The following is a 26,672-nucleotide window of genomic DNA, read 5'->3' as shown; positions in this document are numbered from 1 at the left end:
TAGGTCCGTTACCACCGGCCCAAGGGAACCTAAGATATGTTGTAGTGGCTGTGGAATATTTTTCTAAATGGATTGAGGCAAAGCCTTTAGCCACAATAACTTCGGCCACCGTCCAAAAGTTTTTCTGGCAGAATATTGTTTGTCGTTTCGGGGTACCAAAGGCTATCACTGTGGATAATGGAACACGGTTTGACTCCGAAGCTTTCAGGGATTTCTGTGATCAAATTGGTACGAAGATCCATTTTGCATCAGTCAGGCATCAGGAGTCAAACGGACTCGTTGAGAGAGCCAATGGCATTATAATGACAGGAATAATGAAGTTAATCTTCAATCAACCTAGGGGAAAGTGGCCAGATCAGTTAACCAAAGTGGTGTGGAGCCACAACACAACAACATCAAGGTCTACAGGCTTTACTCCATTCAAGTTATTATTCGGTGACGAAGCAATAACTCCGGAGGAAGCTAAAACTGGATCAATAAGAGTAGTAGCTTCGGCAGAATCAGGTTCTGAAGATGCTTATTCTGTGGAAAAAGATGCTTTAGAAGGGATCAGGCTTCAAGCTGTGGAGAATATCAATAAATATCAAGCCGAAACAATCAAATGGCGAGATAGAAAGGTTCGGCTAAAGAATATTGAGCCAGGACATTTGGTACTTCGGAGAGTGGCCAACCCAGACACAGTGGGCAAATTACAGTTGAAATGGGAGGGACCTTTCTTAGTAGCATCTTCGTCAAGACCCGGTTCATACAGATTGAAGGATATGGACGGCAACGACATTCCTAGATCTTGGAATGCGGATGAGCTTCGTCGTTATTATGTGTAACTTGATGTAATTTTTTATGTTTTTTCTTTTTTATGGCACCCTTTTCCTTTCTAAAGGGGGAGAAAGGTTTTTAATGGGGCCATCATATGTAATTTCCTTTTTTAGTTTTATAAGAGCAAAATCCCCCAAGGAATGTAAATGTAAAAGCTGAGAGCGCACCATCGAGTGCCGAAAAGTAAAAAGCGAAGAAGCTCCAAAGTCGTTCCTAAGGGAATGCAGAGCTTACAGCGAAAAGTCAACGCTGATTCCGCCGAAAGTAAAGGCGAAGAAGCTCCAAAGTCGTTCCTAAGGGAATGCAGAGCTTACAGCGAAAAGTCAACGCTGATTCCGCCAAAAGTAAAAGGCGAAGAAGCTCCAAAGTCGTTCCTAAGGGAATGCAGAGCTGAGGTGTGATTGTTTCTAAGGAAATAATGGCTATGAGTATGGCTTCGGATATGTGTTTGGACATTCATTTGCACATCACATTACATCATAGCATTTGCATTCATAAACATTCATCCAGGCATATGTAGGATAATCATCATCATGGCATAAGTGGTTGCTTCGGCAAAAAGAAAAAGAAAGAAAGAAAGAGCTTCGTGTACAAAAAGGAGAGCTTCGGAAGAAAGGGAAATGTTGTTTTCTATGCTTAGCTGCGTACGAAAAGAAGGGAAGGTGTTTTTTCGCCTTCGGCTCAAAAAAGAAAATTTCGTCCACATAAAAGCACTTCTCATACATCAATGGAAGGATAAGAGTATATTACAAGGTATGAACAGAATTCATTAAAGACAAGTTTTAGTTACATTTACAAAAGTTATCTCAAAAGTTTCTTAAGTCTGTCTACAGTCTACTCCTATTTAATCTCCAAGGAGCTTCAGCTTCGACGTCATTTTTTAATCATCGGCTTCGGCTTCGTCATCCTACATGAATTAAGTTGTTGTAAGTCAGAATCGAGCTTGAAGGAAGAGGTAAGCACAAGGTATGATTTCTTACTGGTTCAAGATGACTACGAGCTTCGTCTCCAGCCTTTTCTCGCCCACCTTTTGTCCATATCATTTTTACAAATCTATTGGAGATACTTCGGGCGAGATCAGGAATGTCATCTAGGATTGATGGTGATAAAGTGAAATTTGGCCTATTGACAATCTTTCCATGATCGCAGCCAGCTTTTAGGAAAGCTGCAGCAGTGCCCCGAGAAGCTACCCAGGCACAGAAGTCACCATGCCCAGCTATAACTTCGTCGAGCTCGTCAATTTCACCCTCAATGTGTTCGAAGGTCTTCGGTAGATCTTCAGGTGAGGGGGTGAATTTCTCGCTGCTGGCTCCAACTGAGTGGAAAATTTTTCTTAATCGTTGAATGCATTTGTTGCTAAATTCCAAACATTTTTCTTGAAGGCTCGTCAATAGTTTTTTCAAATCTGAATTTTGTTGAGCTTCGGCTTCAAGTTTTGCATTAAGATCTTGCTTTTCTTGTTCGAATTGCTCAGATTGGCGGAGAAGCTTTGCGTTCAGTTCTGTTATTTTAGCTTCGGCCTCCGCCAATAAGCCTTCAGTTGCTTGGAGCTCAAAGTTCTTCTTCTCAACAGCAGCTGTTTGCTCCTTTATTTTGCTTTCTAAATTTTCAATTATAACTTCGTGTTCTTGTTTTCAAAATCTTGCTGCATTTTCAAGGCTTTGCTCAACAGCATACTCTGCACGAAAACAACCTTCGTTAGACATGTTTTCATTATTAAAAACAATAAAAGTTAAGCGAAAAGTAGTTCACCTTGAAATTGGAATAAAATAAACTACCGACGATATGTTGTCGTCGGTAGCGGCTAATGTCCGTTTCTAGCTTCGGAAAACCGATACTCTTTGACAGAGTACCGATAACTTTGGCTCCAGTTTGATCTCGAATACAATCTAATTTTTCATCATCAATGCCTCCGAAGAGGAGTGCTCCTGGTTTGTACCCGCAAGATTTGGCATACTCTTTTAGCTCTTCTATTTCGGGTTTTGACAATTTCTCTCCAACTAAATTCTGAAACATGAAGGCCTCGTCCTCCGAAGCTTCGTCAGCAATTTCCTTTTCTTTCCCCGGCACTGCGGCTATAGCCTCTTCGGCGGCAGTGGTAGCTTCTTCTGTGGCCATATCTAGCAGCATTTTGTCAATGTCTTCGATTGTGCTTTCCAGGTTCAAATCTTCAGCTGAGGCAGCTTCGGCAGCCGCGACCTCCGAAGGTGTGATTTCAATATTTGTTTTTTCTTCAGCCGCTGGTGCCTTCTGAGCTGAAGCTCTTGGTGGCGTCTTGTCAATGACCTCTGTCACAGTGATAATTCTTTGTCTCTTTGCTTTAATTGTTTTCTTCGATTTTTCGGGCTCCTTGTCCTTCTGAAAAAACTTTGTCAGTTGAGGCCCAATGGACTTAGCTTCGCGGGCAAGGATTCAGTCATTACCTTCAGAATTTCCTCCACGTCAGCGGCAGAGGGTGATGCGGGGGTTTCTTCTTCGTCGGACATTTTTTGCTTCGGAGAAGACGCTTTCCTCTTCTTCGGAATTTTCTTCTTTGATGGTTCTTTCTCATCTTCATTTAAGGCCTCAGTCATCCTTTTTCTTTTTTGGCCCCCAGCACCTTTGTTCAGATTTTCATAGTCAGGGTATTCGAAACCCAGGGCGTCCAGCACTCGATTCAGTCTTCGCTTCGGACGGGTGCCGAAGGCCGCGGTCATTAACTGATCTTCTTTTTTAGAATAATTGCCGAGTATTTCATTGCACATTACTTCAATTGTATCCAGCCACTCTTGGCAAGGTGTTTTAAAGTATTTCTTAAACTTGAAATAGTAAGGTAAACGCACAAGTTCACCTTCTTTCTTCTCCCCCTTTAGCTTCGGCATTTCCCATTCTTTCAAACTAGGAAAAACTTTGAAAGCCAAAAACTCCTGAACCAGGTCTCTTGTACTGATATGCTCTGCAATAATTCTGAATTCATTCAATGCTTGTTGTGTTGGACCTTCTGGTGTCATGTTGCAGCGAGGTCGGGTTTCTCTGAAGATTAGTTCGAGTGGACTTTGCACAAGCTTCTCCTTGTCGTCATCAACCTTGACATAGAACCACTCCGACTTCTAGCCTGCTGCCCATTTGCTCCGGTAGCTGATTACAGGAAACTTTGTGGTTTTCCGATAGGCGAAATTATAGCAACCAAAATTGTCATGCAATCCATCTTTTCTAGCCTTCGTCTGATAATGCAGTTCGTGAACTCGGCAAAAGCTGTCCGCAAACGGCTCCACCGCTTGGCTTCGGAGGGCCCAGATATAAACGCTAAGTCTAACAATAGCGTTAGGAGTCAACTGATGAAAATAGATACCGAACCTCTTCAGTACCTCTGCAATAATCCCATGTAGGGGGAATCTTAATCCAGCCTTTAGAAAGCTTTTGAAAATAACAATTTCATCCTTCTCCGGCTTTGGGGTAGCCTCTTCTCCCCCGAAGCGTAATAGCTTCTTCTGATTTTCATTAAAAAAGCCTGACTTTACCATCTTGGAAAGATCAGCCTTCGAAACAGTAGACTTTCCGAAGTCCAAGTGGCTGGGCTTGCTTGGCATGGCAATGCGATAATCATCTTCGGGATCAGTTTCCTCAATATCTTCTTCTGCTTCGGCAATTGCTTGTTCTGCATCATCACTAGGGATCTTTTCCAAAGTTACCAGTCCGGATCTCTGCATCGCTTCGGAGATGGGAACAGTCTCCGAAGCTTCAGTTTCGCCCCCCTCACGCTCAACCCTGGCGGTAGAACGCACTCTGGCCATTTAATTATGAATTTGTGGAAACTTAATACTTTTTTTTCTTCCGAAGTTTTTTCTTTTGACGAAGCAGGCTTCAAGTTGGAGCTTCGTTCGATTCCGAGAGTCAAGCTTCGGCGATGGTTAAAAATTTTGGCAGCAAAACAGTGCAAATAGCAATGAATGCTGTGGTAACTTCACACCTACTCGTCTGTTTATATAGTACTGCAGGTAAGAAGGCGAAGCGCCAGGATTTTTACACCAGGCGGACACCCGCTTGCACTCACTGTGTGGTGGACCGCAGAGACCAAACAGTAACTCTGCAAGGTGGGACCACTACGCGCTGGGAAACTGAATCGTTTCTCGACAACGAGCTCAGGGAAGGTGTTTTTTAGACCTTCGGCGCCCGAAGCTTAAGAGACTTTTTTCACGGATCAAGCTCGTTACGAAAAACGATCTAGCACCGCGAAAGGGGCTACTGTTGGGTCTATGCTTCGTCGCCGAAGGTCTTCTAGGAAGAAGCGGCTTTCGGCTGAAGCTGTTTGTATGAGATGGCCGAAGGTTCCTCTTCATGAAGCTTCGGTATTACAAACCGACTTAAAGATAGACTGACCTTTTAGTCCATAAAGGTCTGAGTCAATGTTGTAAACTTTTATAAGGGGCATACTTGTAATTTCTCACAGGCTGCGTCCTGTGCCTATAAATAGTGAACAGTATTCCTTTACTGTTCACGCTTTCTGGTAATTGCAATCGCATCTTTCGGGAACCAACCTTTGCCAAGGCAGAGGTATTATTGTATTCAATAATTCAATATATTAAGTAAATATAATATAATTCGTCTATGATTTATTTACCCTTTTATACCCTTTATTTTATGTTATCTTATACAGTCTATTGAAATTTTATTACGAAGACTTAAGCTTCGTAATTATATTCTCATCAACCTTCGTCCAAGGCTCATTATCCTCAAGGGAATAATGTTTCGTGGACGAAGGACGTTAACATTTAACATTTTATGTTGCCTTGTTCTTAATTCATAGCATTTGAGAACAAGTCCCCAACACATATCTCATAGCATCGCATCATACGTCATTTTGCATCAGCAGAAAGCCGTGGAGAAAAAGGGAAATTGTTCCTTCAAAAATACTTATCGGATCATGAAAGAATGTGATGTAGCACAACATAAGCCTTCGGCAGATTTATTGTACTACACGAAGCTAACCTTTCGTCAACAGTGGCATAAATTCTCTTTGCGAAGCATGAAAAGAAGGGAAGGTGTTTTTTCGCCAAAGGCTCAAAAATGGTACATACGTAGATTTCATGCATCACAAAGAGATATATTACATTAATGTACATACAAATACTTGATGTTTGTTTCTTACACAAGGCGACAACCATACACAAGCATTACATTTTCAAGCATACAAAAATTTAATCTTCCTTTATCACTTTTTCAGCAGCTTCGTGTAATAGTATGTCGACGACTTTGTCAACGACTTCGTTAGCAACCTTCATTATATCCAAAGCTTCTTTCATAGCCGGGCCGGCGTCGGGTTTGTATGGCTCTAGTGGGGGTGAAAGGTCAGCTGCAATAAAGAATATGTTGATGAATTTCGAAGCTAGAAACGAATAACGAAGCAAAACTTTAAATAAAAGTACCTATAATCATGGCGCGTTTAGCAGCTTCTTCACCTCGTTTAGCCTCCTCTCGAGCGTCGTGAGACTCTTTCTCATTCTTTTAATGGCTTCATCAGCCATCTCACGACTGCCCTTCATCCAAACATCAGAGTAAAACCTCCTGCCTAGCATAGAGGCTTCGACCGAGGAGTCCTTAGTGTCATCTGCTGAGAAAATAGATTTCGGCTGGGTTGCGGCCTTAACATGCTCACAACTGACTTTCTCCAAAATTGCCATGACCCCTCGTGCACCGGCAAAAGGGCAAAAATCCCCACGATCGCTGAGTATTTCATCAAAAGCTTCATCCTCTTCGCCGATCCAATCGATAACCCCTTCGGGATCACCGCAAATAAATTTCTGTTCCGAAGAGTATACTCCTACCCTTGCAAAGCTATTTTTCAGCTTCTTCGCGCATTCCAAGGATATTTCGTAGCATCTCTCCTTGGAATCCCGAAGCTCTTCAACATTCTTTTGCACCCTTGATCTTTCCATTTCACTTATTTCCTACTTTGCCATTGCAACTTTGAGATTTTCATTCATTTCTGCAAGCTTTTTCTTCAAACCTTCGACTTCAGCTTTGTGGGCTTCGGTTTGAGCACTAAGCTTGACTTCGCTAGCTTTCAGCCTGTCCACTAAGGAAAACAATATTTTATCTTTCTCAAGAGCTTCATTCCTTAGTGTGATGACCTCTGACCGCATATTTCCAAGAGCTATCTGGCAGCTCTCGTCGTCTGCTTCCTTTTGAGCTCTTAAAGCTTTACTTAGAATTAAGCCCTAGTAACAAAAAATATATGTGAGAACATAACAATAGCAAGAAAACCTATGAACATAGTTTATTTTACAACAAAAGTATATATACCTTCAAGCTATTATAAGCAAGGCTATCTGCAAGATCATCCTTTGACATTGCAGATAGGCCGAGCTCAAGCTTCGGGAAACCCATGTTCCTCATCATTTCCCAGCAAACAGATATCTCTTTATTGTCCGGTAGGCAATAGAGAAAATCATCTTCATCATTGCCACTGTATACCAAGGATCCTTATGGATACTTAAGATCCCTGGCATATTGTCTAGCTTCGGCAATCTACTCTTCCGACAATTGCTTCCCTGAAGCATGTCGCACGATAAACTCTAGCTCTTCGGCAGGTGCTTCGAGAGCAGGCGACTTAAATTTCTCAGGCACACTTTCTTTTTCCAAGGTTAGAGGAGCAGCCCCAGAAGGATATGCTTCGGCGGGAACTGAGGGTCCAGTCTCAAAAAAAACATGCGCCATATCAGCTTCGCCAGATTTCTTTAAGGCTTTGCCCTTTGTATCAGGCGCTGAAGCAGGAGTTGGTACTTTCACATATTCCATGACAGCGTCTAGTACGCTGGCCATTCTCCTCCTCGGAGTTGCTGCAGGAATCTTTGATGCCTTCGGCAGCTCCATTTCTTGCAACGGACTCAAAGCCTTCGGTTGCTCTGCCGCTTTCTTCAGTTCTGGCCCTTTGGCCGGTTCTGTCTTAGTTTCGACAGGAGCAGAGCGACTTGGCTCAGACACAGAAGAAGACCCCTCAATAGGCCTCGGCACTTCGGCCATTTCAATGCGCTTGGGGCGATGTGTCAAAACCTTAACTTTCTTTGACCTCGGCGTGCTAGAAGTCACCGAAGTAGCAGTCTTTCTTTTCTTCCCTTGCTTTCACGAAGGATAATAGTAATCTGGGTATACAAACCCGATGACGTCAAATACTCTATTCAGTCTCTTTTTGCTTCGAGCCCCGAAGGCCGTTGTCATAGCATCGTCTTCAACCTTCGAGTAGGCACCAAGCAATTCATCACTGGTTGCTTCAATAGCATCTAGCCTGTCATCATTTGGCTCATCAAACTAGCTCATGTATTTGAACGTGTACTTCAGGTAGATTAAACCACCTTGGCTAGACCCAGCAGCAGCCTTTTTTGGCATCTCCCACCCACTTGCAAGTGGCCACACTCTATAAGCAATATGCTACTGGACTAAGTCCCTTATGCCTATGTAAGTACATATTGTATTAAAAGCAGCCTGACATGCTTGTACATCATTCCCAAGGGCAGTAGATGGCCTCCTAATGCCGAAGCGAGACCATATAGGACGTTGAATAACCCCCTTAATGTCTTCCCTTTCAACTAGGCCATTTTCATGTAGAACCACTCCTGCATCCAGGCCCCCGGCCATCTCTTTCGAAATGTCGGAACTGGGTAGCTCACCTCAGAGCGAGGCACGAAGCTGTAGCAACCGAAGTTGTTGTAATATTGTTCCTTTCTGATAGCCTTCGTCTCATAAAATAACTCATGGATGTTACAGAAACATTTTGCATCTGGTTCTAATCCCTAGCTCCTCATGGCCCATATAAAGATCCCCATCTTGATGATAGCCTCGGGAGTAAGCTGATGAAGGTAAATCTCGAAAGTTTTCAGGACTTCGACCAGCAATTTATCTAAAGGGAACCGAAGCCCTGCTTTCATGAAGCTTCTATAAACTACTACTTCGTCAGCTTCGGGCAGAGGGACATTATTTTCCCCTCCAGCCCTCACAATTGAGATATCACGGAAGTACCTTCCCCTCATTGCATCAATTTTCCCTTGCTTGATAGTTGATTTCCCGAAGACAACATGGCTTGGTCTCCAGGGCCGATCTTCGGCATCTTCATTCCCGCTTTCTACATCAAAGTTATCACTATCACTAGAACCCTTAGATATCCCAGCTAACATTTCATGTGCAATCTTTTCTACATTGGTTTTTTCCATAGCTTCATAAAACCCAAACAGCGACGGATCAACAATCTTCTTCTCGTCAGCCATTAAGTCGATGGTCGTTGGAATGCCGAAGCTTGAAATCCAATCAAACTCGGCAAAGCAAGAAAGTTTAAAATGACAAGCACAATGTAAGCAGCTGAAATGGCATAAAATGCTCACAATGCAAGCTCCTATTTATATGTTCAGAGCCCCATAAGTTGGTGGGCCCCACAGGTCAGTTTCATTCGCTATTCTAGCGAAGGGAAGGTGTTTTTTCGGACCTTCGGCTAAAGGCCTTCGTTCACATCGCAGTCTAAATTTGTTACAAAGGATCAAATCAACACTGCGAGGGGCTACTGTTGGGGGCCTTCTCCTTCCGAAGGTCCTCAAAAACATAATTAACCATTTGTTTTTAGCATAAGCTATTACAGGAAGCTTCGTCTTCAGGATAAAAGTCTTTTTCTTATGACAAAGACGCACAAGGTGAAGATGGATCCAAAGAAGATAAGAGTAAACACCGAAGCTATCGCTAGACAGAAAAGCTTCAGCTCGCAACGAAGCGGAGGAATAATGATGATGACCGAAGGAGCAAAAGACTACTTAGTCCTTTATAACTTGTATTACGATCATGTGTAAACATTGAGGACATAAATGTACTTTTGCTCGGGCTGCGTCCCGTGCCTATAAATAGATGAACAGTAACACCGTACTGTTCACACTGGATTGTAGTTTTACTATCCCGCATCCTCACCTTCGAGCAAGCCGAAGGTACCAATGTAATATTAACATTGTTGATATTCATGTATGTTTCGCGAAATATAAGAATGAATGAATTATTAAGATACTGTTATCATGTTCATTCCTTTGTATTCCTGTTTGCTTATTAACTGATGAAGGTATGTCCTTCCATACCTTCGTCTCATGAATATTATTTCCATGAGGAGATAATACTTCGAAGGATGAAGGTCTCTTACAATTAACAATTATGTTGTCTTGTTGTTGATTCACAGCATTTGAGAACAAGTCTACAATAACAACAATATATATATATATATTGTAATGTATATTCTTTTCCATTTCTGTTTTATTCTCTTTTCTTATTTCTATTTCCATTTTTAGATTCTATTTTACAAATTTAAACTTGTCTCATAAATTTGAATAAAAATGCAAAAATACAAGAATCTCAACATGAGATGCATTTTTATGTATTTGTTTATTTATTATTTTTTCTCTTATACAACTTTTTGGGCTTTACACTTGTTGAGCGATGAAAGTATGTGAGGTCACCATTGATGTACTTACCCTCCAGGTCAAGGACGGGTACCACAAGATGACGAGCATGAAGGATGTCACGATGAGTTCGTGAGAGATATAGGTCATCATCTCCCAGTCAACTATGGTTGCGGAGGATCGTTGTCGTCATATGATGTAATTATTTAGCTATTTTGTATAGAATCTCTATTATATAATAAAGATGTGGCATTCATTTCAGTACCATGAGTCATCATATGTGTGAGACTTGATCCTAGCACACATTTGATTCACGCCCAGGTTTGTCCTTAAATCAGGGTGTGACAATGGGCTAGCATGAGTTATAAAAAGTGCTTGTGAAACTATCAGGTCTAGATGCCTTATCCATGGGCAAGTGGCAAATGGCATGCAGAACTTCGTCCTCGGATAAAGGTGCGTCTAGATTGGTAAGGCCGAAACTTTACGGTTTCATCAATTCCTAGTTTAGGTCGAATTGCCTCGATTAAGGCAGCCCCAACAAACACTGTCAGAATTCGGCTCTTTGCCGAGTGTTTTTTTCGACATTCGGCAAAGAGCTCTTTGCCGAGTGCCAAGCAAAAAATCCTCGGTAAAAAACACTCGGCAAAGAAACTCTTTACCGAGTGTTCTATTTTTGACACTCGGCAAAGAGTTTCTTTGTCGAGTGTTTTTTTGACACTCGGCAAAGAGTTTCTTTGCCTAGTGTTTTTTAACACTCGGCAAAGAGCTTCTTTGCCGAGTGTTTTATTTTGGACCTAGGCAAAGAGCTTCTTTGCCGAGTGGTTTTTTTCAACACTAGGCAAGTACAATTTAAAAATCATATTTTAAAGCAGTAAATTAATTCAAATGAAAAAAGTTTTCAACTACAAATTTGTATAACTCATCAAGATGTATAATTTATATTTTGAACATTTCTTCATATGACGAAATAAAAGTAAATTTGTTCATTAAACCTATATCTCTCTCGTAGTTTATGAAACTACAAGAGATATGTACAAGATTTGTGAATAATATTATAACAATCATGTGAGATGAACAAATGACCAAACAACCAAAATAAAGTTTGTAGATCTTGAGAAGTTATAGAATTTTATAGTTGGCAACTTTTTCATTTGAAGTCATCTTGTCAACGAAAACTACGTCTGAATTTAAAAAAATTAAATTTGATTTTTGAAAACGACCTCGAATGGAAAACCACCAATAGGAAAGTTGTAGGCCTTGAAAAGCTATAAAACTTTGTAGTTGATAATGTTTTGGTTTGAAATCATCTTGTAATGCAAAACTATGTTTAAATTTTAAAATTTGAATTTTTTCAATCTACCTCGAATGGAAAAACCAAAAAAATAAAAGTTGTAGGTCTTGAAATGTAATGAAACTTTGTCATTGACAATTTTTTGATTTGAAATCATCTTATCATAGAAGCTCTTTGCATAATGAAACTTTTAAATTTTCTTTGTCTAGTGTTGAAAAAAACACTCGGCAAAAAAGCTCTTTGCATAGTGTCCACAATAAAACACTCGGCAAAGAAGCTCTTTGCTGAGTGTTAAAAAACGTTCGGCAAAGAAACTCTCTGCCGAGTGTTTTATTTTTCACACTCGGCAAAGAGCCCGAAAAAAACGGCAAATTATCTGACACTCGTCAAAGAGCCGGATTCCGGTAATATACTAGATCAAAACGATATACACTAGTTTTGATTACGGAACGATCCATCCAAACATAAAGTAGCATTAGGGATCGTTCGGTAAGACTGGTTTGGTCCATTCTGGGCCTGGTTCCAGGTGGAAAAAAATGACCTGGATTGAAATTGGGCCGCTTGTCTGAATTCTGTTCGTTTGGGCCTGAATCAAAAAATGAGAAGGATCCGGTTTAGAGTTTTTTTGAACACTGTGGCCCGGTAGGAATCCGGGTGTGCTGCCCTCCGGATCCAATCTCGGAGGAACGGGCATTGGTCAACGCTGGCGACAAACGAGGCGAGGAGACGCCGCCGCCAAGTGACGGCGTGGCGGCGCGAAGTGACAGCTTGGCGACACAGCGCATCGACGACGATAACTCTCCCCGTTGCCTTCTCACCGGTAACCACTGCCCTCTCTTCCCCAAATGCACCTGTGCTGCCTCGTCCTTGAGTGCTGCCGATCCCCACTGCATCTGCATCTGCGCTGTTTCCTTTGCCTTCCACTGCATCTGCATCTTCTCCACTGCATCTGCATCTGCATCTAAGCTCTTGCCTTCGTACGAAGAGGCTCCCTGGAAGTTCGTGTAGCGAAGAGCTCAGGAAGGCAGATCCATGGATGGCCCGCGGCGCAGATGCAGTGGGGCTGGGGAATGCGAATGAGCACCGTGCCGTGCGCAGATGCAGTGCGGCGCAGATGCAGATCCGTGGCGTACGTCGCGTGGAAGGCACCCGCTCAGAGCTCAGTGGCGCCTCCATTCACCGGCCGGTCCCTCGCACGCGCGCGCGAAGATGGTGGTGGGGCCGGTCGCTGGAGATGGTGGTGGCACGCCGCTGCAGGCACAAGCAAAACCAACTCCTTCCTCTCTCGCGCGCCGGGAGAACCAAGTCCCCGTCCAAACTTGGACTCCAAGCCCCCAACACCTGAGTCCCGGACTCGGCTGGCCGCATATACATGTTCGGCGCACAACATAATATAATTAAGACTCGTTTTACAACAACATAATGATAGAAGTTCACCACTACATGAGTTGTTGAGGACTAAGAGGTACCAGCGTTGTTGGAGTGCAAGATATGCTTGAGAAGCAGATTGTTCTCTTCCTGTTGCTTCTTAAACTCCTCAAACTCCCTTTGAGTTTTTGCCAACTTCTTGTTGAGTTCATCTACTTCTTGGTGGAGAGCAGTTGAGCCTTGCTTTTCAGTAGTAAGTTCCTGAAGCGCTCTCTCTTTCAATGTCTTTATTTTCGTGGAGCTTGTGAGGATACCTACATTATTAAAAAATGTGTCGTTGGAGCCGTTCTGAGAGACGAAGACCTTGGAAACAGTCTCAACACTAGGCATTAATGATTCCCCAATAGGTTGCGCTCGCAATATAGTTTCCATAGTAGACTGTTTCAATTATTTGTTAGATATTTTCCTTTCGTGTTTGTGCTATACTAATTTGATGTTAAATGTGTATATAGAGAAAAAGAATGTCAATGTCGTCAGTTTTGTTTTGTTTTTCAAAAATGTCTAGATTAGCTTTCCAAATCTGTGTTGTTTAAATCATTCTCTAACTACAAACCTAGATTCATTTGCCCTGCGTAGATTTATTTGTCCCGATTCATTTGTGTGCCTAGATTCATGTGTTTTCCAGCTACTTATTGAGAGCACCTAGAGGGGGGTGAATAGGTGATCCTGTAAAATTAAACACTAATAGCCACAAAACTTTGTTATGTAAGTTAGAATGGCTAAGTAGCTTGAAACGAGTTCTTGTGAACACAGATAATCAAAGGTAAAGCACACAAGAGACACGCGATTTTTATCCCGTGGTTCGGCCAAGTAGCACTGGCCTACTTCCACGTTGTGGCGTCCCAATGGACGAGGGTTGCACTCAACCCCTTTCAAGTGATCCGATGATCAACTTGAATACCACGGTTTTTCCTTTCTTTATCTTTGTCCCGTTTGCGAGGAATCTCCACAACTTGGAGTCTCTCGCCCTTACAATGAAGATCACAAAAGATGTACGAAAGTAAGGGAGGGGAAAGCAACACACACAAGACTCAAATCACAGCACAATCACGCACACAAGTCACAACTTGAGCTCAAAACACAACCCACGGAGTTCACAACTCAAATGGAGCTCAAGTCACTATGTCAAAGAATCAAATGCGCAAAGTTGGAGTCTTGGAGGCTTAGGATGTTTCTTGAATGCTTGGTGTTCTCCTCCATGCGCCTAGGAGTCCCTTTTATAGCCCCAAGGCAGCTAGGAGCCGTTGGAGGCCAATAAGGAAGGCTATCCTTGCCTTCTGTTAGGTGGTGCACCGGACAGTCCGGTGCACCACCGGACAACCACTGTTCATGTCTGGTGCGCGATCTCCTTCCTATTCTGGCGCAGACGACCGTTGCAGTTTCGTGGCAGTTGGCGCACCGGACATTGTCCGGTGCACACCGGACAGTCCGGTGCCCCCTGTCGACCGTTGGCGCGGGCCACGCGTCGCCCGCGGATTGCGCGGCCGACCGTTGCGCTGGCGGCCGTTGGCTCACCGGACAGACCGGTGCACCACCGGACAGTCCGGTGAATTATAGTCGTACGCCGCCAAACATTTCCCGATAGTGGCCTGTTCACCGGAGGCTGGCCTGGCGCACCGGACACTGTCCGGTGCACCACCAGACAGTCCGGTGTGCCAGACTGAGCTGGACTTCGGCTGTACACAGCCAAGTCACTTGCAATCCTTTTCTTCTTTTCTTTTCTCTGTTTCTAGCACTTACACAAAATATGTTAGTACTCAAAACAATGTACTAAGTCTAGAAACGTACCTTGTTACATGATTTGCACCTTTTGCTTGTTTGGCACATAATATCTTACTCACTATGTGTTGGACACTTAATCACCAAAACATTATAGAAATGGCCCAAGGCCACATTTCCCTTTCACTTATTTGAGTTGTTACATGTAGATCCCTACAACACCAATTATAGTTGGGGAAGGTGAACCTCCTCCCTCTTGGGATCCGGTACCAACTCCAAAAGGTATTAAATTCTTTGTGCATATATATGGTTTGCTTTACTCCTTATTACTTGTACTTTTGAAATAATACATGATTTGCTTTAATTCTATTTTATTATTTAACTTCTACCTAACAATAAATCTATATTCTTTAGTTCTACAATGAGTATGTCATTGCGAGATCATATTAGAAAGAGGAGGGAAGAAGAAGATGATGATATGATGTTGTTTATTTTCCATGCCTTATATCTGATGGGTTCAACTAGAAGTGGGGGACAAAAGAAGAAACACCATACATCAGATGAGACAGGCGAGGTTAAGGTTCGAAGACTCCTTGACGGGACATGTCCAGAACTGTCAAGTTACATTTAGGATGGAACCACACATCTTTAGAGAGCTGGCAACTTATCTTAGAAGGAGAAGAATCATCGTTGATACAAGGATCACGGTCGAGGAGAAGTTGGGGTTCTTCTTATACATGCTAAGTCGCAACGCCTCATATCAGGATCTCCAAGTGTACTTTTGTCATAGTAATGACACCTTCCATCATCACATCAACCACTTCTTTAAGAAGGTCATTCCTATTCTCTCTCGTCGTTTCATTCAGCCTCCTAATCCTAATCAAGTGCATCAAAAAATACAAGATAATCCTAGATTCTATCCATTATTTAAGAATTGTCTTGGTGCCATTGATGGAACTCATATTCCTATTTCTATATCTCCTAATAAACATTCTCCTTTTCGAAATCGAAAGGGAACACTTAGCATAAATGTGATGGTGGCATGTGATTTCGATCTCAGTATCACTTTTGTTTCTAGTGGATGGGAGGGATCGGCTACAGATTCTAGAGTGCTAAGATCAGCTATGAGCAAGGGTTTTCAAGTACCTCCAGGAAAATTCTATCTAGTTGATGGCGGGTATGCAAATACTCCATCTTTTCTTGCTCCATACCGAGGAATTCGGTACCACTTGAAGGAATTTGGGGCTGGACATCGAAGACCATAGAACCTGAAGGAGCCCTTCAACCATCGCCACGCACTTCTGAGGAACCATGTGGAAAGGGCTTTGGGGGTGCTTAAAAAGCGCTTCCCCATTCTCAAAGTTGCCACGTTCCACACGCTGGAAAACCATGTAAAGATACCTATAGCTGCTGCCATCTTCCACAATCTAATTGGATCACTTCATGGTGATGAGGAATGGTTAGATCATCGGCCAGATAATATTGATCCATCAAACTTTGTTGCTCTACCAAGTGGTGATCAAATGAGTGACCCAGGCACTACACCAGGCAATGCTTTAAGAGATACCATCGCCCAAGAAATGTGGGCTCAGTACCAACAACATCTAAATTAGTATTTTTGTGGTTGAATAAGATGTAATAATTAGTAGTATTGTAACATATAAATCAACACTTCAAGTTAGTAGTATTGTAACATGTAATAAGTTTTTTATTTGAAAAGCTATGGTTGGAAAAGGCTCCCCAAGGTTCAACATGAGCAGTTCCCCAAAGCTGCATAGGTATATTCCTAAAACAAGTGCTACTAAAAAGAAGCCTTCTCCTAAATGTAGTGGGGCAAAAAAGAGTGGAGGTTCTCCAAGAGGTATTGGGTTCAATGTTTCTGAAAGGGAAATAGGCTTACACCTTTTCCTAATTGATTTTGGTGGTTGAATTGCCCAACACAAATAATTAGACTAACTAGTTTGCTCTAGATTATGAGTTCTACAGGTGCCAAAGGTTCACAATAAACCAATAAAAAGACCGAAAAAGATTCAAATATAGAGAGCAAAAGTCAGCCGAAATGTGCCCTGATCTGGCACACCGGACTGTTTGGTGTGCCACCGGACAGTGTCTGGTGCACCAGGGACTCCAACTCCGAACTGCTCACCTTCGGGAATTATGGAGACCGCTCCGCTATAATTCACCGGACTGTCCGGTGTGCCAGCAGAGCAACGGCTACTTCGCGCCAACGGTCGTCTGCAGAAGGCATTAAATGCGCTACAGTGCGCGCCAGAGTCAGAGCAGAGCCAGATGGCGCACCGGACACTGAACAGTGTCTGTCCGGTGCACCACCGGACTGTCCTGTGGCCCAGAAGATAGAAGCTCCAACGGTCGGAATCCAACGGCCAGGTGACGTGGCAGGTGCACCAGACAGTGTTCGGTGGCGCACCGGACTGTCCGGTGCGCCATGCGACAGCAGCCTTCACCAAACGGCTAGTTTGGTGGTTGGGGCTATAAATACCCCCAACCACCCACCATTCATAGCATCCAAGTTTTCTTACTTTCCACACCTTACTAGAGCTATAGCATTCAATACAAGACACACCAAAGAGATCAAATCCTCTCTCAAGTTCATAGATCATTCCCAATCAATTAGTGACTAGTGAGAGAGTGACTTGTGTTCATTTGAGCTCTTGCGCTTGGATTGCTTCTTTTTCCCATTCTTTCTTGTGATCAACTCAATTGTAACCGAGGCAAGAGACACCAATTGTGTGGTGGTCCTTGCGGGGACTTTGTGTCCCGTTTGATTGAGAAGAGAAGCTCACTCGGTCTAAGTGACCGTTTGAGAGAGGGAAAGGGTTGAAAGAGACCCGGTCTTTGTGACCACCTCAACGGGGAGTAGGTTTGCAAGAACTGAACCTCGGTAAAACAAATCCTTGTGTCTCACTCTTTGTTTGCTTGTGATTTGTTTTCACCCTCTCTCTCGGACTCGTTCATATTTCTAACGCTAACCCGGCTTGTAGTTGTGCTTAAGTTTATAAATTTCAGATTCGCCCTATTCACCCCCCCTCTAGGCGACTTTCAGTTCCTTCATGCTTTCTTGTAAGTTTTGTATTACTAATGTGTGACCATTGTTTATGTAGTAGTGAAACAAAGAGCAGATTGGAATCCAGGACTTGAGAGATCTCTTGTTGATATTCTCCATGAATTTAAAGATAGTGGGTATAGAGGTGACAATGGTTGGAACTCTGAAGGGTGGAATAGGATGGTTAAGGAGTTTCACGTGAGGAACAAGTATGTCTCCTTTATAAATTTCTAACGCTAACCCGACTTGTAGTTGTGCTTAAGTTTATAAATTTCAGATTCGCCCTATTCACCCCCCTCTAGGCGACTTTCAATTGGTATCAGAGCCTGGTGCTTCATTAGAGCTTAACCGCTCGAAGTGATGTCGGGAGATCACGCCAAGAAGATGGTGATCGGCGGTGAGAAGTCCGCTACAAGCCACATGAAGGCTCCATCAAGGGAGTCCGCCAACAAGAAGAAGGATGGATCCCCTTCACGCATTCGATCGCACAAGAGTGGCGAGAAGAAGAAGAAGAAAATGAAGAAAGTGGTCTACTACGAGACCGACTCTTCATCGCCCTCTACATCTGGATCCGACTCCGCGTCCGTCACTTCTAAGCGCCAAGAGCGCAAGAAGTATAGTAAGATCCCCCTACGCTATTGTAACACCCCGGGATCCACAAACACCCCAGAATGCTACTAAACTACACTTCTAACATTCGTATATAAAATTTCGACAGCATCTCCTTTGAAAATTGCATAAACGGGGAAGCAACAAAGTATAAATAGATATCATGATAAGAAAACATAATCGACATTAATAATCTGCTAGCAATGGGAAGACAACCATAACAACTAAATTAACCAGTGCGCACAACTAGTTAGAAACAAACATCCTTTGACAAGAAGCTTCTAATTAAATCATGACTGCGCCTAAGCAACATTATTATGAGAGTGAAGGTGGATGTGCTGCTACTTCCCACTTCCCTGGATGAGCAACAAGCACCTACATTGAGTAATGCAAGAGTGAGATGAAACATCTCAGCAAGCGAATTGTTTTGACGAGATATTTAAACCACAAATTGAATTAATCAACATTTTAAAAGAATCACAATTAAGGTCAGAAATACTTGTAGATATAGAACTCAGTAGTTCCAATATAACCAATACCATCTCATTTCCTCGAACAACCACAATAGGTTCTATAACACTTTCCTGCGTCAACAAAACCTGCAAATATCACTTCAATGTATGCATAGGAGTGCAAAGTGTAGATACTCTGTCTTCATACCTCTGAGGGTATAAAACCACATCATCTGCAAATATCACTTCAATTAATGCATATGAATGCAATGCATATGTCCTCTGCCTTCATACCTCTAAGGGTATGAAGCCGCATCGTACCCCTCCTCGGACAACGTACGATGCTAAGTTGTACCGGTACGGTCGGACCATAGGTCACGACCCAACTTCATATGCAAGTGAATCATGCAATGTATATGGCATGCTGCATTTATCAATATACTTCACTTCCTTCACATACAATACAACCTCAAATAATACTTCATTTACCTTCAGATACAATACCAACCTCAAATAATACTTCATTTACCTTCAGATACAATACCAACCTCAAATAATACTTCATTTACCTTCAGGGGTGTGAATTAATCTCATGAGTCATACTCGAATCATAATCATCATCAATATATGATTGAGCATCAGTATAGTGCAAGCAAGTAAAACATCATCATAGAGTCCAATTATGAAAGAATCCAATACTTCTGAATATTAGAGTGTAGGCAATAGAAATAACATGTCAGAACGGAAGCAACCACCGCTACATTCACTTGCCTTCATCGAAGAAGAAAAATATACTAGGCATGATCTGGAGTGTAGCCACCTGCCAGTGAGCATAAAACTTAGTTCAAATATTTCACAAACATTTGCCAACGATCAACAAAACACTCCTACACTTGAAACCAATACCCAGTGAAAAGACTCCCACCCTGAACCACATGCCATACAGCAGCAGCGCTGTTTGTTAATTTTGTATCTTTAAACTTAAAACAATGGTGATATCAAACAAATACTCTAGGAGTATCTACACAAAACACTCTACAACTTCGGTATTCAATGGATAATTAAATTCTGCCATCAATAAGTTCTAAAACATCTGACAAGATAACTGACTGAATCTGTTTTTAGACAGCAGCCTAGTTAACTTCAAAATTTTTGATATCTCCCAAACTACTGAACCAAAAATTATGAAATTCTGCTGACAGTAAGAACTTTTATCCCTCTACAAAAGTCTCCATAGTTGGAAGAGCCAATTCGGCCATTTACTAGATGAAACCTACCAGTGAACGGACCCGCTCATTTTTGTCAGGCAAACAGGAACAGCCACAGTAAAACAAACATAACTGGAGTTTCATAAATCATATGAATGCACTCTTTACCAATCTGGAAAGCTTATGAAATTATCTACAACTTTTTTTACCAACTCACAGTTTAATTATGTTGAAAAAATTGCCTAACTCTTAAGAGAATAGATTATGCATAGAATTATGAGACTGAAAAACTGCTATAATCAAACTGCAGTAACTTTCTGTTCTGATGTCCGATTGAGGTGTTCTTTATGGCCACGGAAATATCTACAAATTATCTACGACTCATATATAAACTTTTTATTTTTTGAGACAACTAAGACCACGGAAAACTGGCATGAACAAAAACTATTGAATCTGCCATTCTGCAGAAATTAAATTCGAGATCAAAACCTAACCCCACATCTAATCCAACCTCTAATCCTTCAATCCACATGATCCACAACCTCCAAAAGCACATAATTATAGGGAGGAACAAGGATCCCATCCTTACCTAGGGTTTCCCCAAGAAAATCTGCAAGAGATGGGGGTAGAACATCTCCTTGATCCTCTCTTCCTCTTCAATCCATCTTGCTCCTCCTCTTCTCGATCCTTGCTGCATGGGGGAAGATCTAGAGGGAGGAGGAAGCAGTGGAGGGCAGCTGCAAGGGGAAGGGAGAGGGGTGGCCAAGGGTGGGAAAAGGGGGGGGGGTTGGCGGCCAAGAAAAGGGAAAAAGGGAGGGGGCGACCACTAGGGTTTTGTGGGAGAAAGAAACGATGCCTCAGATGTCTCCTGACTTTACATCCAACGACCCACAACTCTTTCCCTCATCCACGCACAAAAGATCAACTTTTGGTCAATAGTTTTTTGGGATATTACACCCTCGCATTCCTAAGCATACTCCATTTCTTTCCGTCCCATTAGGCAAACCACCGACATTTGACGGTGAAGATTATTCTATGTGGAGTGATATGATGAGATATCACCTAACCTCACTCCACAAAAGCATATGAGATGTTGTTGAGTTTGGTGTACAGGTACCATCCGTAGGGGATGAAGATTATGATGAGGACGAGGTGGCTCAAATCGTGCACTTCAACTCCCAAGCCACCACTATACTCCTCACCTCTCTAAGTCAAGAGGAGTATAACAAGGTGCAAGGATTGAAGAGTGCCAAGGATATTTGGGACGTACTCAAGACCGCACACGAAGGAGACGAGGTGACAAAAATCACCAAGCGGAAGACGATCGAGGGGGAGCTCGGTCGCTTCCGGCTTCGCCAAGGGGAGGAGCCACAAGAGATGTACAACCAGCTCAAGACCTTGGTGAACCAAGTGCGCAACCGCGGGAGCAAAAAATGGGATGACCATGAAATGGTCAAGGTTATTCTTAGATCACTCGTTTTTCTTAACCCTACACAAGTACAATTAATACGTGGTGATCCTAGATACACACTAATGTCTCCCGAAGAAGTAATAGGAAAATTTGTGAGCTTTGAATTGATGATCAAAGGCTCAAAAAAATCATCGAGCAAGATGGCCCCTCCACGCCCGAAGCACAACCGGTCGCATTCAAGGCGACGGAGGAGAAGAAGGAAGAGTCTACATCAAGTAGACTCCCCATTGACGCCTCCAAGCTCGACAATGAGGAGATGGCGCTCATCATCAAGAGTTTCCGCCAAATCCTCAAGCAAAGGAGGGGGAAGGACTACAAATCCCGCTCCAAGAAAGTGTGCTACAAGTGTGGTAAGCCCGGTCACTTTATTGCAAAATGTCCATTATCAAGTGATAGTGACAGGGATAACGACAAGAAGGGCAAGAGGAGAGAAAAGAAGAGGTACCCCAAGAAGAGGGGCGGCGATGCCCATGTGTGCCGCGAGTGGGACTCCGACGAGAGCTCCACCGACTCCTCCTCCGACGAGGACGCCGCCAACATCGCCGTCACCAAAGGACTCCTCTTCCCCAACGTCGGCCACAAGTGTCTCATGGCAAAGGACGGCAAAAGGAAGAAGGTAAAATCAAAATCCTCCACTAAATATGCAACCTCTAGTGATGAGGATAATTCTAGTGATGAGGAGGATAATTTGCATACCCTTTTTGCCAACCTAAACATGCAACAAAAGGAAAAATTAAATGAGTTAATTAGTGCTATTCATGAGAAGGATGAACTCTTGGACTCTCAAGAGGACTTCCTAATTAAAGAAAACAAGAAGCATGTTAAGGTTAAAAATGCTTACGCTCTAGAAGTAGAGAAATGTGAAAAACTATCTAGTGAGCTAAGCACTTGCCATGATATTATTGCCAACCTTAGAAATGAAAATGCTAAAATAATTGCTAAGGTTGATTCGAATGTTTGTGATGTTTCAATTCCCAATCTTAGAGATGATAATGTTAGTTTACTTGCTAAGATTGAAGAATTGAATGTCTCTCTTGCTAGCCTTAGAAATGAGAATAAAAAATTAATTGCTAAGGCTAAAGACTTAGATGTTTGCAACGTTAACATTTCCAATCTTAGAAGTGAAAATGACATTTTACATGCTAAGATTGTTGAACTAAAATCTTGCAAATCCTCTACATCTACTGTTGAGCATGTTTCCATTTGCACTAGATGTAGAGATATTAATGTTGATGCTATTCATGATCACCTAGCTTTAATTAAGAAACAAAATGATCACATAGCTCAACTTAATGCCAAAATTAATGAGCACGACTTAGAAAATGAAAATTTTAAATTTGCTAGAAGCATGCTTTATAGTGGGAGACTCCCTGGCATCAAGGATGGCATTGGCTTCCAAAAGGGAGACAATGTCAAACTTAATGCCCCTCCTAAAAGATTGTCAAACTTTGTTAAGGGCAAGGCTCCCATGCCTCAGGATAACGAGGGTTACATTTTGTACCCTGTCGGTTATCCCGAGCACAAGATTAGGAGAATTCACTCTAGGAAGTCTCACTCTGGCCCTAATCATGCTTTTATGTATAAGGGTGAGACATCTAGCTCTAGGCAATCAACCCGTGCTAAATTGCCTAAGAAGAAAACTCCTATTGCATCAAATGAACCTAGCATTTCATTTAAGACTTTTGATGCATCTTATGTGTTAACTAACAAATCAGGCAAGGTAGTTGCCAAATATGTTGGGGGCAAACACAAGGGGTCAAAGACATGTGTTTGGGTACCCAAAGTTCTTGTATCTAATGTCAAAGGACCCAAAACCGTTTGGGTACCTAAAATCAAGAACTAAATTTGTTTTGTTGGTTTATGCATCCGGGGGCTCAAGTTGGATCATCGACAGCGGGTGCACAAACCATATGACAGGGGAGAAAAAGATGTTCTCCTCCTACGAGAAAAACCAAGATCCCCAACGAGCGATCACATTCGGGGATGGAAATCAAGGTTTGGTCAAAGGGTTGGGTAAAATTGCTATATCACCTGACCATTCCATTTCCAATGTTTTTCATGTAGATTGTTTAGATTATAACTTGCTTTCTGTTTCGCAATTATGTAAAATGGGCTACAGCTGTCTTTTTACGGATATAGGTGTTACTATCTTTAGAAGAAGTGACGATTCAGTAGCATTTAAGGGAGTGTTAGAGGGTCAGCTATACTTAGTGGATTTTGATAGAGCTGAACTCGACGCTTGCTTAATTGCTAAGACCAACATGGGCTGGCTCTGGCATCGCCGACTAGCACATGTTGGAATGAAGAATCTTCACAAGCTTCTAAAGGGAGAACACATTTTGGGACTAACAAATGTTCATTTTGAGAAAGACAGGGTTTGTAGCGCATGTCAGGCAGGGAAGCAAGTTGGTGTTCATCATCCACACAAGAACATTATGATGACTGACAGGCCACTCGAGCTCCTACATATGGATCTATTCAGCCCGATAGCTTACATAAGCATCGGCGGGAGTAAGTACTGTCTAGTTATTGTGGATGACTATTCTCGCTTCACTTGGGTGTTCTTTTTGCAGGAAAAATCTCATACCCAAGAGACCTTAAAGGGATTCTTGAGACGGGCTCAAAATGAGTTCGGCTTAAGGATCAAGAAAATAAGAAGCGACAATGGGACGGAGTTCAAGAACTCACAAATCGAAGGATTCCTTGAGGAGGAGGGCATCAAGCATGAGTTCTCTTCTCCCTACACGCCACAACAAAATGGTGTAGTGGAGAGGGAGAATAGAACTCTATTAGACATGGCAAGGACCATGCTTGATGAGTACAAGACTTCAGATCGGTTTTGGGCGGAGGCGGTCAACACCGCTTGCTACGCCATCAAACAGTTGTATCTACACCGAATCCTCAAGAAGACATCGTATGAACTCCTAACCGGTAAAAAGCCCAATGTTTCATATTTTAGAGTCTTTGGTAGCAAATGTTTATTCTTGTTAAAAGAGGTAGAAAATCTAAATTTGCTCCTAAGGCTGTAGAAGGTTTTTACTTGGTTATGATTCAAACACAAGGGCATATAGAGTCTTTAACAAGTCCTCTGGACTAGTTGAAGTTTCTTGTGACACTGTGTTTGATGAGACTAACGGCTCTCAAGTAGAGCAAGTTGATCTTGATGAGCTAGATGATGAAGAGGCTCCGTGCGTCGCGCTAAGGAACATGTCCATTGGGGATGTGTGTCCTAAGGAATCCGAAGAGCCTCCACAAGCACATGATCAACCATCTTCCTCCATGCAAGCATCTCCACCAACTCAAGATGAGGATGAAGCTCAAAATGATGAAAGAGAAGATCAAGAAGTTAAGCCACCTCAAGAGGAGAGCAATGATCAAGGGAGAGATGCCCATGATCAAGATAAGGAAGATGAACAAGTTCCAAGGCCGCCACACCCAAGAGTCCACCAAGCAATCCAACGAGATCACCCCGTGAACACCATCCTCGGCGATATTCAAAAGGGGGTAACTACTAGATCTCGTGTTGCTCATTTTTGTGAACATTACTCTTTTGTTTCCTCTATTGAGCCACACAGGGTAGAGGAAGCACTTCAAGATTCAGATTGGGTGGTGGCAATGCAAGAGGAGCTCAACAACTTCACTAGGAATGAGGTATGACATTTAGTTCCATGTCCTAATCAAAATGTTGTAGGAACCAAGTTGGTCTTCCGCAACAAGTAAGATGAGCATGGTGTGGTGACAAGGAACAAAGCCCGACTTGTGGCCAAAGGATATTCACAAGTCAAAGGTTTGGATTTCGGTGAAACCTATGCACCCGTAGCTAGGCTTGAGTCAATTCGCATTTTACTTGCCTATGCTACTTACCATGGCTTTAAGCTCTATCAAATGGACGTGAAAAGTGCCTTCCTCAATGGACCAATCAAGGAAGAGGTCTATGTTGAGCAACCTCCTGGTTTTGAAGATAGTGAGTATCCTAATCATGTATATAAACTCTCTAAGGCGCTTTATGGGCTCAAGCAAGCCCCAAGAGCATGGTATGAATGCCTAAGAGATTTCCTTATCACTAATGGCATCAAAGTCAGAAAGGTCGATCCTACTTTATTTACTAAAACACATGCAAATGATTTGTTTGTATGCCAAATTTATGTTGATGATATTATATTTGGGTCTACTAACGAATCTACATGTGAAGAATTTAGTAGGATCATGACACAAAAATTCGAGATGTCTATGACGGGGGAGTTGAAGTACTTCTTGGGATTTCAAGTGAAGCAACTCCTCGAGGGCACCTTCATTAGCCAAACAAAGTATATTCAAGACATTCTAAACAAGTTTGGGATGAAGGATGCCAAGCCCATCAAGACACCCATGGGAACCAATGGGCATCTCGACCTCGACACGGGAGGTAAATCCATAGATCAAAAGGTATACCGGTCAATGATAGGTTCTTTACTCTATTTATGAGCATCTCGACCGGACATTATGCTTTCCGTATGCATGTGTGCAAAATTCCAAGCCGATCCTAAGGAAGCTCACCTTAGGGCCGTAAAACGAATCTTGAGATATTTAGTTTATACTCCTAAGTTTGGGCTTTGGTATCCTCGGGGATCCACGTTCGATTTAATTGGTTATTCGGATGCCGATTGGGCGGGTAAAAATAATAGAAAGAGCACATCGGGGACTTGCCAGTTCTTGGGAAGGTCTCTGGTGTCTTGGGCTTCAAAGAAGCAAAATTCCGTAGCTCTTTCTACCGTCGAAGCCGAGTATATTGCCGCAGGCCATTGTTGCGCGCAATTACTTTGGATGAGGCAAACCCTTAGGGACTATGGTTACAAATTAACCAAAGTTCCTCTTCTATGTGATAATGAGAGTGCAATCCGCATGGCGGATAATCCCGTTGAGCATAGCCACACTAAACACATAGCCATTCAGTATCATTTCTTAAGGGATCACCAACAAAAGGGGGATATCGAGATTGCATATATTAACACCAAAGAACAATTAGCCGATATCTTTACCAAGCCACTAGATGAACAAACATTTAACAAACTTAGGCATGAGCTAAATATTCTTGATTCTCGGAATTTCTTTTGATGTTTTGCACACATAGCTCATAATTATACCTTTGATCATATCTCTTTTATATGCTATGACTAATGTGTTTTCAAGTGTATTTTAAACCAAGTCATAGATTGAAAGGGAATTGGAGT

Source organism: Zea mays, chromosome 10, assembly GCF_902167145.1.
Source record: "Zea mays cultivar B73 chromosome 10, Zm-B73-REFERENCE-NAM-5.0, whole genome shotgun sequence".
Lineage (NCBI taxonomy): Eukaryota > Viridiplantae > Streptophyta > Magnoliopsida > Poales > Poaceae > Zea > Zea mays.
This window is presented reverse-complemented; position numbering follows the sequence as displayed.